This window comes from Haliaeetus albicilla, chromosome 10 (assembly GCF_947461875.1).
Source record: "Haliaeetus albicilla chromosome 10, bHalAlb1.1, whole genome shotgun sequence".
In the NCBI taxonomy this organism is placed as follows: Eukaryota; Metazoa; Chordata; class Aves; order Accipitriformes; family Accipitridae; genus Haliaeetus; species Haliaeetus albicilla.
The window spans coordinates 5,824,582-5,846,250 of record NC_091492.1 but is presented as its reverse complement, the minus strand read 5'-3'; the positions used below and the strand labels follow the sequence as shown (position 1 = coordinate 5,846,250).

At 37.9% G+C, this 21,669-nt stretch overlaps 1 protein-coding gene and 1 long non-coding RNA gene across 3 annotated transcripts in view; one reads left to right on the top strand and one right to left on the bottom strand.

Moving 5' to 3' along the window:
* CDYL2 (chromodomain Y like 2) overlaps positions 1 to 21,669 on the top strand; it is a 61,314-nt gene that overhangs the window by 11,056 nt on the left and 28,589 nt on the right. The gene's annotated exons all lie outside the window — the stretch shown is intronic.
* LOC138687237 (uncharacterized) overlaps positions 21,130 to 21,669 on the bottom strand; it is a 68,989-nt gene continuing 68,449 nt past the window's right edge. The window contains exon 3 of the long non-coding RNA XR_011326473.1: positions 21,130 to 21,640. This is a non-coding gene — a long non-coding RNA (uncharacterized lncRNA). The remainder of the gene's footprint in view (positions 21,641 to 21,669) is intronic.

The window sequence follows — 21,669 nt, the reverse complement described above, 5'->3', positions numbered from 1 at the left end:
TTTTTTTTTTTTTTTTAGTTTGGGGGTTTTTTGGTTTGGTTTTTTTTTTAGTTTTTACAGTGGAAATGCAAAATGACTGCTTTTCTGTCTTTATATATAAAAAACAAAGTGTGAGACGGGCAATTAAATAAAAAATACACAATTCAGGTTGCAAAACTTAGTAACACTGAATGTCCCATTACTTACCTTTATGGCCTGATAATGTCTTATGTACAAGAGCCTAATCATCTGTGCCCTGATGATACATAAAAGATGCAACAGAAACACCGGAGAAAGCTCTGTTTGATAATGTATTTTTACATATACCAGGGAAATAGCAGCTCTTTTACTTTACACCCACAGAAACACTTATGTTTCTTAATAAAATAAAAAGGGTGAGGCCCTTGGCCAGCTTTTATGGCCTTCTCAGTGCTGCATTTTATTTGCTTCTTGGTGTCAAGAATGGTAATTGTCAGTTAACTGTGGGAATCGTGGGTCTCAGAGCAAAATTGTTTGGCATCACAGAGCTGAGCAATGCCTTCAGAGCCCAGGTGATTTGGATCGGCTCCTTCCTCTGACTTTCCTTTGGTTTAGAACCTACTGTAGCGTTTTGTACATAATACTGGTATGTTAGTACTTTTAGGGAAGCTGAAGTATAAATACACCGTCAGACTATGCGGCAGGCAGGCTGCCTGTGTGACCTGACAGCAGTTAAGGAGTATCAGAGTGCTCTGCTCCTCCCATGTCCTCACTCAGCAAAGGCTGTTCCCGTTCGGAGCCATTGGAAGAAGACTCATCCACCGCCCTCCTGCTGTCTCCCCCGCTGCCTTCTCACCAGCTGCAAATGACTTCCAGTGCCTTTCCCATGCACTGGCATGCATTTGCATCAGATGGCAGGTTAAAGCAGGAATGCCAGGGTGGCCCTGTCATCTCTCCCTGCTGACTAAGGCCTATGATGCAAACAGTATGTTGTATGGCATTTATCAAGTGGATCAAGATAACAAAAATTCCAAGGAAGCTCCAAGGAGGACACCCTTTTTTTTTTCATTGTATACTTCACAAGCTTTGAATTATTATACTCATCAATCTTTTGTTACACTGATAGAATGAACTTTCACTGAAGAACAGCATGGCCTAACGCATGGACTGCCTGTTGTAGTTCATAATCTTGCATGAACTGTTGTTCTTGCTGCCTTAGAAAGCTTCAAGGAATTGCTAGAAGAATTGATGGAAGACTGCTGTTTCTCCCAATTGAATAACATGTCCCCTAGCTTTGTCAGGAGCACCACAAAGGATGCCGGATCTTTTTCCTGCATTGTTTGACCATCCTACACGTTGGCTTTCTGACATGACATTACTTATAGGATTTCTAGTGAGTGCCAGTGATACCACATTTCTCACTCTTAGAAGTTGTATCAAGTATTGTAGGTGTGCATGGTTACCACTTACTGACAAGCTACCGTGGGCTGTGATTTGAATTGTCCTGTAACTGTGCTGCTGTTATTTTTTGTGCTTCATCCACTCACATCAAATACCACTGACAACCTGCTCTATTTAGAAGACAAAGGCAAGTCTCCTTTTAACATGAACTGGACCTTCTATTTGTACCATGAATGATGATGTAGTTTTCCTCCCGTGCTATTAATTGCTGCTCTTGTAGCCTATTTAGTATACAGGGACAAAAGTCTTGCTTACTGATCAATTAAGATGTGTAAACTACTCTTTTATTTTGGATATGCAATCTGCATTGCTCTTATATCTTAGAGTATACACCCCTTGATTTTCTACAGTCTGTTTCAAGATATGTGTCCAAAGTACAGTTGACAAACCAAGGACAACATTCTTTAATGCTGTTTTATCCCCAGTCCACAAGGCAGAAAGAATTCCTTAGGTAACTGAAATAATTTCTGCCTTAACATAACACTTATGTAAAATTTCTAGCTCAGAACAGCTGTAACAGAACTTTCCCTAAACAACTTTCTTACTTCATGTCCAGCTGCCTTTGCTCCTATTACCACCAAAAGACAGCCATTCCAAGATCACAAGCATCTCCGGTAATCAAAAGTTGCAGTCTAATGGCAGTTGATGTTTCAAAGTGCAGGGTTACGCACTGAGGATGTTGTTTAGTACTGAGAATCACAAAGGTATGTTTTGGATGTGTATTTAAATGCATACGCTTTTACAGGCATCGAGGGGATATCTGGGGATTGCCTACAGATATTTAGTATTTGATACATCACTTATTCAAGATTTGGAAAGTACTTGAGTAGTAAGCCTCAGGGTTAGCAGAGGAACTGCGTGATAAGCCTTAGATCTCACAGAAGAACTGATAGCAAGACCTACCTTTTCATTCCCCCTCTGATGACACAGTAGTGTAATAGGGCTTTGCAGTGACAGATACAGCGTAACTGAGGGAGACAGAAGAGGAACCATGGCTGTTTTACAGTCACTTTTGGGTTTGGGGTTTTTTTTTTTTTCTTCTGAAGTGACTAGCCTTTAGCTCCATTTCTGAGAAGGTTACTTGAACCTCTGACTCAAACAGAGACATCTCTGAATGGGGTAAACCGGTAGCTGCAGCACTTCTGGGACAGAATCTGCAGACTGTTAGGAGCGCGTTCCCCTTTGCAAACATGGTGGCAGCTGCTTTCGATCTGTGGCTTCTTGCTGCTATTGTGTGAGGGAATCACACTCTCTGAGTTTCAAGAGCCACAACAGAGAGTAAGTAAAGCTGTGGCTCATTTAGGACTGGGTGTTATTTTAATGAGCTTAATAAATCCTATATAGGACTGAGAGTTTCTTTGGATTTCTCAGTCCTGCAAAGAAGCGCTCCTAGGCTGACCTTTGAGCCTTGTACACTGTAGAGCTCTAAAAAACTGCACCAGTTCTATGCTGCACCAATTTCAGCAACATCAGCAACCCTAGTGTAAGTAGCTCACCCGCTTTAGCAGCTGTTTTCAGCATCAAGTTGATCAGACTTCTCTGACCAGAGCATAAATGACATTGTACTGCAAATGGCTTTCACTGCCCCAGGTCACCATGTTCACAGATGTTCACAGAAGTCCAGGAGCTCCATACTCATGTAGAAACAAACTGATTTGCTTTGTGAAATAAGTACTCGCAGAAGATAAGGAGTTGGCGTTTTTGTTAACCAAACTCATCACATGAGTTCGTTTCATCACATGAAACATTCATGAATGTTAATATTGTTCTTGTAAAACATGAATGGCAAGGGTGGACACTGACCTTCAAAGGGCAAAATTCATTGCAGCACCATTTATCTCACTTTTAGCAAAGCAGGATGGAAGATCTCCTAAGTTATTAATTCTACAGTCATGGCTATCAACTTCTCATTACAGTCAGCCATGTCATATAACCACTGTCATCAAAAGAAACGGATATCTGGATCAGACTCTGTCTTACAGTGAGCAGGGTTCTCACCCTTTCCTCCTAAAGTTAAAGGTTGCTTCTGGAAAGGATTTCTAACGTCTATCGTAGTGGTTAGGACTGAAAATGCACTGGAGGAAAGACTCAGCCAGCCAGCAAACTCTCAGGCCTTCTGTGCAGAAAAAACATTCACCACAGAAACTTAGAAATGACTCAGGGTGATGAACTGGTATAATTTTAAACAAAAAGTACTATCACACCTATTTTCTGGCTACAGTACAGTTTTATTAATGGACATGTATTGTGAATCATATATTCTTGGACAGTCTGCTTTGGAACACTCAAACTAAAAAATTACTTTTATAAAATTATTCCAGTGTGCTTTAATACCAAAAGCTGAGAAATATGGTAGATATACCAAGAAAATTAAAAGCCCTAGGGCTAAATATTTTTATAAAAGTAATTTAAAAAACAGAACTTCAACTAACCAACTTGACCTTGCTCATTACAGTGCTGGAGAGATTTGGTTGTGCATAGCTATGAGTATAGCACTGTTTAAATAATATAACAGAATCTACCAGTGGTGTAATGCTTTGTGATTTCTACTAAGACAACATCTATAGCTTTTGACTCAGATGATTAGGGAAATGTCTGATATACTAGGTTCTACTGTCACTTACAGGAACATAATTTATGTACATGAAAAAAATTAATGCTATCCTACTATTTGGTAAAGCTATCTTTCCCTTCCTTTTTTATGAAGCCTTTTGAAAAGGTTTTCAGGTATCTAAAACCAAAAGATACCTGAGGGTCTGGCCCTTAAGTGAAAATATTCACAACTTTCCAGAATGCTCATGGTGCAAAAGGTTGTGGCTCTCTTTCGGGGAAATGAAGGCATCCTGGAACACAACAGGATTGCTGTACCTTTCGTTATGATGTATCTGTGCTGCTCATTTTTGTGCGTGTGTAGCTCAAGAAAGTAATAAATCTCTCATGTGACATATGGATAAGGCAGTCACTTCACCAGCAGGGACATATAATTTAGGCAGTATGTACAGTGATCTCAAGATCATTCCTAATCCCAAACTGCTTGTTCTCCTCTGAAGGCTCTAAGGCACTCCCTCTGTGCTCAGCCCTGCTCCATGCTCTTCCCATCCCATCCCATCCCTTCCCTTTGTGCTGCTAGTGGAATTTCCCTGGATGTTGCTGGCCTTGACTTTGGGAAGTCATCCGGCAGCCCTGCAACCCCTGCTGCCCATCTCCGGCTGTCTGGCACCCCACTGCCTCTCTCTGCTGCCTCCATGCATAGGAAAGCCTGGAAAGTAAGACAGGTTGTCCACAGCTGAGTCCACAGAAAACTTGGCTTCAGAATTAAGCTCAATATGTACAGCTTTCCTGTAGGCTACAAAAGTATTATAAGGACAGGGAAGTGTAGCTTAAGTACTTATCGCTGAATTAAAATCTCATTCATGCTCAGCTGCCCTGGACCAGTGAGCTCATGTACCACTAATGCAAACTACTGACTGAATTCACCCCATGGAGTGCCCTGATCTCTAAAATGCAGAACTGGGTTATTTTAGTAGAAATTGATTCACTAGTCATGAATTTCATTTGAGAAGATCATGTAATTCTTGGTTTGCTCTCTGCTCTAAAGTGACAGCAGTTCTTTTACATACCCCAACAGTCTTGACAAACTATTTAATAAATTTGAGGTTGAGAAGAAAATGCTGTTACTTCTTCATTTCCCACAACACAGTTGATGGTGAATCACTTGTGCCTAGTGAATGGTTTCTCACGTCAGCAAAACCAACTCCTTCCATATTTTCAGGCACATGTATCCAAAGGATACTAATCCTTTGGATAAAAAGACTTGAATGTACTTTACTATGGTAAAGAAATATACAAACCAGTAAACTCAAAGCATTTAAACTCTTTCCTTACATCTGATTAGTGCTTCATATGCCTGCTTTCAGAACATTCCTAAAGTGTTCTGGTTTAATTTGCTTAATTAGTATTTTTTAATTCATAGCATGTAGTTTTAAAAAACCCAAACACTGAAAATGTAATTTTTTAAAGGTAGATTATTACATTTTTACAGCATGTGTAACTTTCATATATTACTTCTTATTAAGGTTTTGCACTTACGTAGTATTATGACTCTAAATAAATTCAAATAAATAATTAGCACTTGAATTTTTCACACACAAATGAGGATATTGTTGTCTTGTTTCAGAAAGGGTACAGATTTATGTGGATGTAAAGCAGTTTGTAGACAGATGTGGGTAATTACATAGTTGTGTGCGATGATCTACTATAGCACAGGGGAAGACTGTTCTCTTTGCCCATATGACTGAACACATGGGTACAGATTTAAGACAATAAGCAGTAAACTTTTTGCATAGCAGGAATAAAACTAGGGCACAGAACAGAACACTGCACATCTTCCTTACATTTAATTTTTCCTTTTTCTCTAGTCAAAATTGTGCCATCTTTAAGAGATGCATTATTTTCTAAGCAATAAAACAAAGAAAATAAGTGATGTATATTGATCTGGTGAATGCACTTATTATAGTCCTGCACTTCATAAAAATGGTCTCCCTCAAAATTACATGAAATAACATGAATTTGAACTTCAAACACAAGTGGTGAACCCTAACACTTATGATGAAATTTTAGAATATGGCTTCTGAAGCAGCTACAAAATTTTAGACAGAGCCATCACAGAGCACCCAAATCTTACAAAACTTAAAGAAATATGGAGACCATCTGTTCGGTTAGCTGCAAACCACTTTGCAGGATTTAAGGTCTAGAAAATGAAATTAGCTAACGGAGATATAAAAGGCACCAGTGGCTGGAAGTTTACCGTTTATAAATTAGAAATGAGATGCACTTCTTAACATTAAGGTTATAGCATTTTATTTATAGCACTTAGAAAGATTCACTAACAGCAGTGGTGTACTTTCTATGAATCACTTCAAATCAAGATGCAATGATTTTCTAATAGATGTTGTTTAACTAAATCAGAATTTGGGACCTTGTGTGGAACTGCGAATGAAAAACATTCCTGTGTAACCCAAGACAGGCTACATGGATATAATTGTCCCGTCTGGCTTTCAAATCTGTGCATCTATGGGCCTGTAAGTGATGTCATGACAATTAACTAATCAAGTCTGGGCCATCATACTGAAAAGGAACATAGGTTGCTCTTAAATGGAAGTGGCATTGGTACTTCTTTAGTGCCAAGGTATATAAAAGTTATTCTAGATCTGTATTCTAGGTTTTTTTTCAGAATGTTATCAAAACACTACATGCTGGAAAGTTCTATAACCACAGACTAATCATTTGTCAAAAAAAGAAAACTTTGGTGACATTGAAAAAATTTTGATACCATATGTCATTCACTCTGGACGGTCGCTATTATTTTAATAGTTTCCTATTTTTCATTTTTAGACTATACGACACAATAAACACCTAAAATGCTAGAAAGCTCAAACTTGGCAGAGTCTCCTTCACCATTATTATTAGAACATCTGATGAACAGGATATTATTAGCCTTTTATTTTAAATAGTGGTTAAAAACTTACCAGTTTTAAGAAAGGCATGGTGACCAACTGTTCAAGAATGAGTTATAGTGTGTAAATGAACTATAAAGTGCGTATCACTCTCATGTAGCAGGAATTTTCAGTACCATATACTGTAACAAATAATAAACTATTTCAGACCCTAAGTCTTTAGAATTATAAATTTTCTCACTGTACATGCAGCATATCTAGATTACCACAGAATGCCATGCATTGAACAATGCCTACAATTACTTACATTAATTAGATTTCATATTGCTGACTTACGAGTCCTGTAACTAGATGGGCATCAGACAGGGGAAAGGACCTAGATCCTAAAATACAAACTCTGGGGTAGGAGAGAGCTTGAAAAATCTCTTTGCTCTTTAAATATCTACCATAAAAGAACTGAAGCCAAATAGATTTTTATGTTGAAGAAAAAAATGCAGTTATGTTCCTTACACAAAACTGAAGTGACTTATTGATTAACTTGGACAGGACTCTCCACTGTTAATACGTATAGTATTATGAAGGGTTTAAAAAAATAAGAAAGTACATCACCAAACAATTGAAAGTGGAAAGATTTCAGACATTTTGGTTATCTTGACTAAAAATGATTTCATATTATATGGCCATCAGAGGAGGTTACTGAACACCTCAGAGTGCTCATCTGAGTAAGAAAAATTTCCAGCAAAATGTAGGAGATGTACAGGTGATTATATTATACACTTTGTTCTCCCTTACTGTCACCTTCAGAAGACTCTTTCTAGCCATTTAGGGAGAAACTGAAGAACGTTCCATTCATTTCTCCCCAGTGGCTGTCATCTAACTAGCATATATCCTTACATGTGTTGTAAAATATCTCACATTCCCTTTAAAAGTAATTCACAGGTGGGAACTTGCCTTTTAAAATCTGCATTATATGTAATTGTGTACATTAAAATAATCAACAAGGCAGAAATTGTAAAGATAATGTAGCATACAGTACTGCATGTGTTGTATTTGCCTTGTATTGTACAGTGCATATTCTGAATACTGCATGTGACATTCAACAGCCAAGGGCAAGGTCTCTTCCAGAATAACACTGAATTTTTATACTGCAAAACTAACATCTTTGTCTTTGGGGCACACTAAGCAATCATTTGCACTGATCTGACAGACACTCTATACTAGATTTTGTGATTAACATATTCTGACCATTTGATTTTAAGAACAAGTAAAACATTATGGCACACTACATATTAAAGGAAAGTTCTCACTGCTCCAAGCTCCACCTGTTATGCTGTTAAATAATAGTAATGATCATTAGTATCAATTTAGTAGCCTAGATTTGCATGGTGCTTTGTAACTATGAAAATAACATTTCAGAGTAGTAATTGGGGAAATACATAATCTCTAGGGAAATTCTCTGATCAGTTAAACTGTGAGTTTGTTTAAATCCTTCTTCCATGACCACCTGAAGTTTCTTGTTTCCTTGGAATTAAACTAAAAAGTTTAACTATGTGCATATCATCTTGAAATCTTCAAAACAAAATACTTTCTTCTTCTTCTCTAGAAGGCAAGTTTAGTTGTGTTCTAGATACCTTATCAAGTTTAGTTAATATCCCTAAAAATATTCCAAAAGAATGAGGTTTATGTTCCTTCATTAGGCTACAGTTGGCAAGCAGAATAAAAGCAATACTTTCCCCAATATTTATCAGTATTTCTGTTGAAGTAGTAAGAATATAACACTCCTCCATCATGTGTGTTACTGTTTATTTCTATGTTATTTTTTGCATGTATGCCTTTGTACACAACTGCTCTTTGGAGGAAAAGAAAGGTTGATGTGTGATCAGGAATTCCTTATGTAATTCCAAAGCCATCTAATCCAGGTTGTTCTTTTTCCCAGCGAAAGGAAATGTATATTCATTTTACCACTCCCGAGTATGCTAGGAACCTCTTGGTCTCATCAGGACATTACACTGCATAATCTACTACAAAACTGCTAAATACAAGCAGCAGCTAGCACAAATACTAAATGCAGATATTCAGCACAAGTTAATCCTGGGGTTTTTTCCTATTTTTATATTGCTCACTAGGTTTCAAAACAAATTTGCTTGATCAAGGTTTTCATGTTGTAGACTGCGTACATAAAAATTATTTCAATGCACCTTTCCCATTTTCAACACCAGGTCTGAAATCACTCTACAGAGAGGGTGTTCTTTTCAGTTAAGGCACATAAAAATGAAGAGAACAGCTGAGGCAGTGAGGAGGGCTAGAAACGGAAACTCAGACTTTCAAGCCCCATCTAAGCATCCTGTCCTACAGAGCATTCTGTTACTATCTTAGCACAAACCTCCAGGATAGGTACAAGAAATACAAGTGTATTTTTATTAGCAAGTTTCCTCTTATCTTTGTGGTAAATGTATGGTAACCTATCCCTCTTATCCCTGTCTTTAATTCCTTCGTATTGGATGAAGAGTAAATGTATAGCTGCTATCATGGAGCATGTTGTATGTTCACACCCCAACTTAGCACATTCCCTGTTCTGCTTATACCATAAATACTGAATGTTCATACAAACACTGAAAACACACTGCATAATTACTTCACAGTGTATCTCAGTATTAGAAAATGTCCATTTAATGACTAAGAAAACCTTTTTAACCTTGTGATCAGCTGACCTTGGTCCTAAAACTCATCTCTCCCTTGTACATTTTAGAGAGTAGATTGCTCTTGCCATATGACCTGAAAGTCAACAAACCCTGATGGTATCAGGTCAAGGAAAGAAGAAAGTTCGGAGTTGCTTGTGGGAAACTCCCAGCTGCCTGGTAAATCTAAACTCAGCTTAACTGAGTCAGTTCATAGACCCACTTCCACAGATTGCATAGAACTGTTTTCCAAATGGAGCTGCTTTTCCAAGTGAAAAAGAATTAATAAAAAATTAGTAAATATTTTAGGCAAAATTTATGTATCATAGAATCAGAGAATAATGTAGTTTGGAAGGGCCTTTTGGAGATCATCCGATCCAACCCCTTGCTTAAAGCAGCACCAACTTAATTAGGTTACTCAGAGTCTTGTTCAGTCAAGTTCTGAGTATCTCCAAGGATGGATATTCCACAGCCTCCCTGGACATCTGTTCCAGCATTTGACTACCTGTATAGTTTGTGCTAGGGATGATGGCAAGGACATCAGAAGATTATCATGGACTCATTAGAATTAGAAGACTAATTAGGTGAGAGATTCATAAGAGTCTCTAACAACTTATTAGCCATTTGTTAAAACTCCTTTTTGTAATTTCATGAACCATTTGCAAGTGGGATCTTAGTATTAAATGTGATCCAGAGGTTTCTTATACTAAAGTATGAACTTAAGCTTCCATTCATAAAGTATCTGGAAAACAGTATGGGTGTTGGAGCACCTATCTATGTTGGTCTCTGCACTAACCGTCAATTAATAACAAGCAGACAGCTGCAGCCTTCCACAGCTTCAGTTTGTGACTGGCATCGTGCCACGGAGAGAACATACACTAGCCTAATCCCAGTGAGACAAATGTAGGGAATGAATCTCAGAAACCCTACTTTTATAAAAATATAGTGCCCCATTCTACAGAGGCACATGGAACAAAGCCCTTTGCCACATCATTGCTGTAAACACATCCAGGAGCAGCTGAGGTATTAACACAACCGCCAAGTTAGGAATCTGACTAACAAATACATGGAACATTTCCTCAGTAATATATTCACTACTCACATATTCAATACTGCTTCGAGCACAGACATTTCTAAATGGTTCCTCAGCTTCATCAGAGTTCCACTCTCACCCTGACGCCTGAAATGTCTGCATCATCTATCAACAGAAAGAGAAGATAGCCATCAGCATGGAGACACGGCACATGCCTCCACAGTAACCCTTGCAGTGATTTTGAGCAAGATGGCAAGATCTGTACCTCTCCACCAGAGAAACCCCAGTGGTGTTCCTTGGGACCTCCCTGAAAGGAGTAATGGATTCCAGTCTATAGCAACCCCTATGGCTGGAAGCGCTGCCAACACTTGGCTGAAACCCTATCGTCGGGAATAATGACGATCTAAAAGAACTCGGGACTCATCAGTCAACACTTCCTTAGCTTGTGTGAATTACCAAGGCTGAAACAGGATTCACTGAGGTCAAGGAATGGTGACCATCTGTTGCCGAAGTCAGCTTTCCAGACGATCTAGGGCCTCGGGACAGCAGAAGGGTAACCTGTGATTGTCTCCTCCGTGGCACGCTGCTCTGATAGCAGCTCCTGGAGGACTCTGCCATTGCCAGAGGAGTTTCACAGTAGCATGCGGCCAGAGCCTGCCACGCAGTGTTGTGTAGTCAGTCTGACTCACTGCAGACATTTGTACAAGCACAGATGTGTTAATGCCTTTCATCCACACTGTAAGCAAACACCCTCCTCACACAGAGTCCATGTAATTGCTCCAAAACACACTCTTACGTTAAATCAATGAATATGCTTTTATGCCTTTGCATCTCCACGTTTAGAGCACCGTCCCCACTTTTTAAATGCAGATTTCTAACTAGCTGCACTCTCATATGATTTAAAATGCATCCATCTGATGAACGCTGACAGCTTTCATAACTGCCTTTACCACTATCCGTAAGATAGTTTGTTCCTTCCAGGCACCAGTAGTAAGTTGGTTTTACATCGGACAGAATTCAGATCTCAAACACAAATTAAATTTGCAGTGAAAACCAATGCAATAATTGAGGCCAGAACTTGGCCTACTGACCCTGCTCATCTGAATGCTATTTCTGAGGGGATAATGGTGTATTATTATTCCTTTTTGACAATTACTCCTTCACAGATAATTTTTGAAATTTTATGTGCCATTTTTCTGTGATGTTGCACTGGTATCCTGGATACTTCCTTGTATAATTCTGTGCTCCTGTCATGCCATTATAGTTGCCTAAAGCATGTTTCTTTATTCCTTTTTCGTGCTCTACCTTTCTTTTTGGCTCATTCCTATATTCTGCCATCACATTAGCTTCATTTGTGTAACCAAGAAAATGAAGAATTCTACTGAATTCTGAAAGAAACCTTTGTGTTTCATTACTTTTCTTCTCTTATTATCTCATTACTTTACAAACTGCTACTTCAGCTTTTCACTCAAAGGATCGCCTCTCAACCTTCTATATTGTACAAAGTTGTCTATTTTTAGCACTTTCCTTCTAAAACCTATCCCTGCATAGTATTATTCACAAATTTGACTGTTAGTACCTTTGCTATATGGATGCTGAAAACCAGTTGCCTCCTATTCTAGTTTGGATCAAAAGCATGAAATGGATATACGATTTATCCTTCTGACATCTCCTTACCCCTGTCCAGCCATTCGTATAACATGGACAGAGTTCTTCATTTTCTTCTCCCTCCTGTCTCAGTGATGGGGGAGAGATTACCATCCTTCACGTTCAGGCCTGTAAGCTGGGAATTCTTTTTGACTTGCTGCTCTGTCAAATATGTATTGACCATTTAAAAAATATTTGCATCTCCCTATGTACAGTAGCTAGAAAACACATGCTGTCACTGGAAATTCTTTACACACTGTACCCAAAAATTGCTATTCCACTTCTCATATCTTGAAGTAGCTACCTAATACATGCTCTGATTGTGCATTTGTCCTATTTTCCAACACAGAGCCTTAATTTTTACCAAGCTATCATTTCAATTCGGAGCATGTTCCTTGAAAATATCTGCAAAGCTACTACATTGTCCTCTTTCAAAGATGACTGTAAAATTCACTTCCAAAACTTTGGTAAGGAGAGCGTGTACAATGGCCACTTAGACTGAGCAGTAGTGTCACCTTGTAGCCCCTTCAGTGTGCTGTACCCTCCTGTTGTCTCTCATCTGCTCCCTGGCGTGTAAGCTTTGCAAAGCCAGCAAGCTGCCCTCGGACAATTCTCCTCAGTTGTCACACTTAAGTTGGTAAAGCCTCTCTGAACAGCTAAAGCTCATGCTTACATTGAAATCCCAAGTACGCAGCACCTATGGAGACCAACGAGTGACGAACAGCTCCCCAAAACCTAGGCTTTCACTTCTTTGTGCTCAAGTTTACCACTTTGCTGTAAAAGGGCTAAGAAAATATTTTTCTACCTACCACACAAGAACATGTGGTTTATTTTATGACAGTCGTACCAGTAGCATTTGTAAAGCAGTGAGTCACCGAGTGGTAGTACAGCAGAGTAGTTCAAATATTTATTTATACTGTATTATAGCTGAACCTTTGTATTTTTTTTCAGTGTGGAATCTTCACTTCTGGCTAAGCTTTGGGATGGATGTAAAAGTGTTCAGCTGAAGTCCAGGCCTTGATTTGAATCTGGATGAAGCCCATATGGTAGAGAAAAAGACTGAGTGAACTGTACAACAGAACACTAAAATAAGCTAGAACTAAACAAGGGAAAGGAGGACAAACTGCAAATGAACATAAAAGAAAACAGCATTCATTTTTTTCTAATGATTTCACATGCAGCTTTTATGTAAATTAATTCCTTCCTGCATTTCTGGACTTGCTTTAATGTTGGTGAAAAGCACCTTTAGTGATAGTCATATCACTTTGAGCAACCTCGTCTAGTGGAAGGTGTCCCTGCCCATGGCAGGGGGGTTGGAACTAGATGATCTTTAAGGTCCCTTCCAACCCAAACCATTCTATGATTCTATATTTTTAATTTTTAACTACTGCTTACACATTTCCACATCTGTTTGGAAACAGGAGTATTTTTAACAAATTCCAGGCAGTTTTACTGAAAGAACTGTGATATGTTCACATAAACGTTAGTTTGTTTAGAAGTCTCTTCAAGTCCTGCTCCTGTTCTTATAAACTGCTTTTAAAATAAAAGTAAAAAACCTCATGGTTTAAATCCCAGGAATTGCTATTTTGATTTTACTTGCATCTAAGTAAATTGGGAATAACTCTGCTGACTTGTAGTACTGTAAAGGAAGCATAGGCAGAATCAGGTCCTTACTCGGTTGTGCTGAACTCTTCTTTTCTGATAAACACACACATTTCCCATACACATACTCTCAGATGATAAAACCAGAGAATCCCATTGAATTCAGCAGAGAAACATTTGAGGAAGTAGCCCACAGTATTAGAAAGCTGAGCGCCATACATGTGTCCAAAACAGCCAGCTCTTTGTAAAGCTTAGCTAAATATTTTGTCTCCTTGAATTTAGATTTCTCATTCATCTTTTAGTCATCTGTGCTTGTCAGAGAAATAGACCGTACAAGAACAGTTCTGCTTAAAGCAAACTTCATCCATGTCTCAATTCTCTTAGATTAGAAGTGTACACTAACTGTGTTTTTAAATCCCTCTTAGACTAAATAGGAACAACACTTATTTTTTACTTTGTTGGTCTACAAACCAGGAAAATATCTGTTGTTTCTAAATTTAAAGTGTGCACTATAACATACAGAACATATTTAGCAGTATAGTAAAAATTACCAGCTGTACTTCAGTACTGAAATAAAAGTAAGCATTTATCATCAAATTCAAATGTTCTAGATAGCATTCTAACAGATTCATTCTGAAATAAATTGCACTAGCGAACTTGTAGAGAGTGTGTTCAGAACTGACCACTTTTTAACATAAAGGACATCAGGAATTTGATATGCCCTGCTTCTTGCTTTCCTTAAGAAATATGAACACTGAAATACAATAATGCACTGATTTATTGTACAGAAGAAAACGGGGATTTGATAAATGAAATGCATTACTATGCTTTAAAATAAATAGAAACCCCCATGTTCTTTGGATTTCCACATATGTTGTATGTGTTGATTAATGTTTGTAAGTGAAAGGGATTTAAACCATTTACGGAGGAACAGACCTAAAGAGCATTCCCCCACATTGCGTAACAGTTCTTTTGATGACACGGGTGCACACTTGGACTGCAAAGGAAAAAATCCTGCTCTTCCTCCATGTAAAGAACATTGTCAAGATTACCTTAACCTACTGCTAAAGAATATCTTTATTTTTTAGTGCACTTTTCTTGTACCTTTGAAAACTGTCTTGCTTTCCAAATGAAAACCTAAAATATATTTTACAAAATTATTACATTTAAGAATGAACAGCTGTTTGCTGTGCAAACTATCACCAATAAGCCCGGGCAGAAATAGGTCCTGTATCATGAACATATCCAATATGAAAGGGTTTATATGATGTAATTGCCTACAATGACAGGGACTACATATGTTGACCAAGAAGTCCCTCCCTGATCCCTGTGTCATCTGTCAATTTTTCTTTTTCCAGTCCTTTACCAAGGGACAGTATCAGTCTATAAAAAATTGCCCTTCTTCCAGTGCAAGATTCTTGTGTATATTATTATTCCTGTTTGTTCCAAAACCCACAATGATTGTGGCAGTTCCACCACAGGTATTGTTTACACTTAAATATCCTAATGAAAGAAAGTATTTAGATTACATCCTTAAATTTATAGTGGGGGAGAGAGAAGGCTTTAACAGACTGGGAAATTTGAGCACTGTAAGTTCTGACCAGGAGAAGCTGCCATAAACAAAACGAGAGAAGACAAGGGCACGAAAATGTGTTCTGTTAGTAGAGTCAGCAACAGGGACAGATGGCATCAAGGGGGGAAACACAGCCCTTGTGTGGAACTGGAGATGTGGCACCAGGGAAGGTTTCAAAAGAACCAGAAAAGAACAACTGAGAGATCAGACCAGAACTGCAGTTTCAATGAGACTGAATTTCAGAGAAAGGTGGGAATTCCAAGAAAAATGGTGTAAGGTCACTAGAGATATGAGTCTACATGGAAGCTGTAGCTGGCTGGTTTTCTGCAGGCTATCAGCCAGGGCTTCATTTGATCTAAATTGGTAATAAAAGCAAGCTCCTTCTGGCAGAAGACCCCTTACACAAAGAGGAAATCATGTTGCTTGCGTAAGCACGGAGCGAGGTTTATCTTTCAGTTTCTTTAAAATACCTGGATGCCCGGGAAGGTAACTAACAGTGTATACTTATGCAGGCAAAATGCTGGGTCCAGAAAAGTCTTAGGAATGTAAGAACACCACTTTTAGCAGTAGTTTCTAATTGCTGCATCGCTACTGTAAAATACAACTGACTTGCAGGGCGCTTCTGGTTTTCTATATAAACCTGGACCATTGAATCACATAGCAGGAAGCCTCTACAGTGTTACTGTCTATCAGGAGAGGAAGATCAAAGGTGCAGGCTTACAAACAGGGAGCAGCAGGAGTTTTTACAGCATTTCTTTGTTCTGTCGTAAGTCTTCGTATCTATGTGTTGGAGGACACATATACCTAATGCAGTGGTTTGCAACCATGTGTAATATGAGGCTGATGGGATTTTTCCAGTGAAAATGCAGAACTTTCAGGATTTCCCTAGAAAGTTTAACACCTCTTCTGATTCTAAGAAGATTGTAGAAAATTAAAAATCCATATGCTTAGAAAGACAAAAAAGGAACTGAATAAAAAGCAGTGTCTTCTTGACATTAACAGGGTGTTCACTGAACTTCCTGGGAAGATGTCATCTGATGTTTTGCCTGTGAATAATTCAGATGAGGAATGTCTTCCCTTTCATTTTTATGACTATCTAGCCCTTTCGCTTTCATGTTGACCTTCCAGGTAACTACACAAATTTACTACTGGGGGGGGGGGTCATAGCTGGCACATTGATTGGATCACTCTGTTTTTAAACTGTGGGTCAGATTCTGAAGAGAGACCCAGCATCCATTCCACTGTTATTTTTCTAACGTGAATACTGGCTGCTTCAGAAGATACGGTGCCATGTTTTGCATACATCTGGAGCAAATGCTACAGTTACCAGATTTTGAGAAATTAAATACAAATACAAGAGAAACACAAGTAAGTTACAAATGCAAGCAAGCAAGAGATTTACAACTAATAAAATACATTATTTCTTAAAGCGAAGGTAGGAAAAAGGAGGAAGTTAGGGAAATAATGAATTTTTAGAAGACAAACATGTTGAATCAGATGGTCTTTATCTCTCTCAGAAATCTTACTGCCTTTCTTTCCTTGGCACTTTCTTCAAATACCCTTCCAACACCCTGAGGCACTACATGGGACAAAGACCTCCAATGAAAAAAACACATAAAACAGTACAAGTCCTGTAATTTATAGTAATGAAAAGCAGTTTTTCTAGTATATGTCATGAAATTAGTCTGCTGCTCTGTACAGTACACTAACAGAGACCATCTGAGCATCACAGATTACAGTTTAAATTGTTACATAGATATACATGGCAAGAAGAGGAGCTGACGTACTTATTTTGGAAATCACTAAGTAGATATGCAATCTTCCAAACCTTTCTGGAAGTTTACTGATCTCCTGGAATGCGTTTTCTGGGAGCATAAGGATTTTTATTTATGCTCTTTAGAGTTCCTGTGAACTGTGAGATGAGTATACTCTGCTCCAACTTTACAGTTATATCTGTAGAAATAATTCAGTAGGAATTACCCTTTTTTAACTTAGCCTAGATTTTTTTTTAATAAGTGGACAATAACACTGCGCTGTTAAATGAGTGATTTTGACCCTGAATTTTCTGTGAAGGAAGATGTGTGTGTGTTGTACTCTGCATATATAAGCACTTGATCGCCAGATCACAACACTAAGTTTATGAAGCTCTACAAATTTGTACTGTAATTGATTAGTATTTTTTGTATTTCACATGAAGTTTAGAATACAATTTTTTTTTAAAGCCTTTTATTTATTACTTTCATCCTAGTTTGTGCAGCTGTGTATAGAGCTAGGTTTAAGGCTAGTTGGAAGCTAAAAAGCGTGTTGTAAATGCATTTGCACAGGTGCCATGGTCTCATTCTATTTGTTCTCTTTAAACATATTTATGTGGTAACATATCAGCATCTCAGTTCATCCAGAATTAGCCAGGAGGGGCAGGGAGAGAGAGAATCTAGGCAAGTAATGTGATATGTCAATTCTAGCACTCTCTCAACTGTGATACTGCAAACTTTGTTTGCACTCATTTCACTTTTATTAAATTTAACTACTTAGTTTTCCAAAACAAATACAGTGAATTCAAGGATCTGGCAAACTGTAACTACCAAGGTCACTTTTGGGAAGATGTTATTCAGTTCTCATTAAAGACAGAACTGAGGGGGAAAATGGAAAATCGGACGTTGAAGCCATAGAAATTTTCTGCATACTCTCAGAACTGTGTATTGCTTATTCTAGGGAAGGAATGGAAGTATTATTTCTATTAATCACTAGCTGTCACAGAATCATTTCTCATTAAGAAAACTCATATGAATTTGTGGAACCTTAAGTAAATGCAGAAAGATTATTACTTTATATACTACCTGTTAAAACAAATATACATCATTAAAAAAACAAAGTAGTGATGTTTGTTATTACTGTGGACTGTGAATAGAAGGAAAATGGGACAGACAGTACCAGGTGTGGGTAAAAACCTGATATTTATGCCTACACTAAAGCACTTCACTGTATGCAGTGAAGGAACACACTGGCACTCTAAAGGGGATAAATATCAGTGAAAAACTTGAAGTCCTGAGAAAGAAAAGGGACCATGTTGAGAGGTCAAGTATGTTCGATGCTACCCTCAAATGCTTTCAGTAATGAACAATAAGGCGGTAATGAGGATGCAGCAAATATCTACTCAGACTTTTTATGCATTAGTCAAGCCAGTGAGTATGATGGCTTGAACCGAAAAACTCGAGGAAAACAACTGCTTTTGGATCAACCCACATTTTTTTCATTTTCTCCCTAGCAAAACAAACTCAAAAGAGGGTTGACCAGAAACAAAATATTTTGTCTTCAGTTTATTTAGTCCCTCTTTATTTTATTTTTGTTAGTTAAATTTGAAGTAAAACGTTGATAATTTTGTTCTGAAAATGCTGTAATGAAATGCTTAGTCTTTCCCAAATATATTTGCTTTCTGAATGTTTTTTCTGAAACCATTTATTAAATTTGACCCAATTTCATAAATACTTTTATTGTCCCTTCACGATATGTTGAACTGGTTAATCACATTCTCCATTGCCAGTATTTTGTTTCCCAGGAACAAAGACCACTCATGTTTTCTCCTTTTATCCTCTTAATTGAAATGCATAATGCCTCATCACCAAAATACTTGAGTGTTTTCCATATTAAAAAATGCTCTCCAGAAAACCTCCTCCCTTCACTTTTCCTCCTTGTAGTAGAGCAACAATGTGAAAATGAGAAATCGGTATAGTTAAATTTAAAGATATGTGCATGAGTGAAAAAAGGTGAGGTTGAAGAGATGGTTTTTGTTTGTGATTCTGAAAATGGCAAGGTATTTCTCCATCCTTTCTGAGGTTCTTCCTTCAGTAAGCAAGTGGGGGAATGCAACCGGTGTAATCCCTCAAAAGAAAGACAAGTTACTCTGAGGTAGCATCAACGTGACACAGACTTTGTGTTCCAAGTCCAAACTCCTGAATTAAAAAGGGAGAGGAATGCATGTATTGTTTAGCTAGTACAGACAGAATGGCATAAACCAAATTCTCTGCAGTAATGATAGCTGTGGTCTACTGAGTTTAGCAGCAATTTAATTTTTTCCCTAGGACGTACATATATATATATATATATATATATATATATATATATATATATATATTTCGCTCCTTGGTATAGTGAGCTGCAGTAATTAAAGTAACAAATCCACAGACAACCCACAGGCCACTACAGAGTTCCACAGTTCAATGTTCGGTCTTTCTGGCTAGTCCCAAATAGGAGGATAAGTATTTTAAAGCCAGAGATAATTTGGACAGCAGCTCTCTATAAAGGCAACAAGATCATAATAAGTCTATTAGTTTGACAATTGAAAGCCACACATCCCAAATGAGGATGAAAAAAAATGCCGCTTCATTTTTCGTGTAAGGACTTTTCCCTCTTTTCAGCTAAATTATCTCAAACTTGCCTAGACTGAGCTTCAGTTAATTGTTTTGTCCCACTGAGCAATCCTGAAGGGGACTGTGCTAAATTCAGAGTAAAGAGGATGCCTTGCTTTGCTTCTGCAGTGGTTCTATGCAGGTATTTGATAAGACGGAGCACAGGAACGACCTGTTTGGGGTGCTGCAGTTGAGTGCCCTGGAGATGGAGGAAAGCTGTCCGCTATGACTCAGACACAGATATCTTAGCACAGTTCCCATGTAAATGAATTGCGATCGAAATATAATGTTTAGTTGCTAATTACATTTAGACTCCTTTGGGGAACCCACCAAGGTTTCTATGAATGTACAGTTCCAGCCAGTGAACAGACAGAATTAATCCATTGGTTTGCTCTAACAGGGGACCTAAAAAGAACAATTACTTACACTGCTATGATTGCCCTTCTTCAAGGTTAAAATCTCCATACAGATTCCACTGTTGTTCTTCACATGAGATGATTTTTCTTTGAAGAGCAATGAAAGCTATTACATTAGCTATCCACTTATTTATTTTTCTAAATTAACAATAGTGCTTTTGGTTAATGATAATGATTTTTTTTTTCATTAGTGGCATCTTTATCCCTCATAAGCCACATTTTAAAAAAAAAATTAAAATTAAAGAAGTGGAAAATCAAACTTGGGAGAAACTTCAGAAGGTTTTCTCATCATAACACAATTTTCCAGCAATGACTTTTCTATGGCAGATGTTTGTCTAACAAAAACTGATCTAAAAACCTGCCATACCTTCCCCACGTTACCTATTCTAATGCTTAATTCTTACTACCGTTACAACATTTTTCCTAATGACTTGATCTAAATTTCACTTGATGCAATTTAAACCCGTGACTTGCTGTCCACTGATTGTGCTTGGGTTTTCATATGCGCTCTCCCTCTAGTTGAGATCTTGCCAGTGCTGAGATAGCACAAAGATTTCTTCAGTTGTACAGTCCATTTTCCACAACAGCATGATACTGTTAATTCACACGCAGCTTGCAGTCCCGATATAGTCCTTCATCCCTTGGTGCAGAAATGTTCCTTAAGCTGACATTCCCTAGCATAGGTTCATGAAATTCATTACTTCTACGTAAGAATCCTGCCTTTATGCCTTTCATTTGCCTTTTTTTTTTTAATTGGTGCACTCACAAATTTTGTGTATTTACTCAAATATTGCATTCATTAAAAATACAAATTTTTGTAAGTTGGAAGTAGCAAAGTGGATATACACTACTGCACATACGATCTTTGGTGTAAAATATTGTAATTTGTTACACTCAGTTCTCTGTTCAAGATAGTTTCAAGACACGAAGAAGTATGGGGATGTTTATAGGGACATAATGCATGTGTGGATTCAGGAGAGTGATCAGTAACTGACAATATAGCAAAAGATGCTTTATTTAGCTCTTTCAAACAAGAGGTAGGTGAGGAATGTAACAGTAATAGTCTCATTTTACAACCAGATTTTCAAAGAAGTCATACTTTCGTTAATGATCTTCAGGTTCTCTCTTGTTTCTTCACATTGTGGCTATTGCAGGTTCCCAGATCAGATTTGATCAGGTGTTATGTCTCTTCTTAATGTTTTCAGAAGGGGAAATGGCCTTGCTGTCAAAATACCGCTGGGGCTACTGCATTCTCCTCCTGTATTGCCAGGTCTGCTCATGGGAATTCTTTGTTGAACACCAATTCCTAAATGTTATGTCAAGCAGTTTATACACACACCAAGTAGGTTCTCATCAGCAGTCAGCATGGTCATTATAGGATCCAATGGGAATATAGTGTTGGACTGCATCCTATGAAAGAAAGGTAAATTTAAACCTGT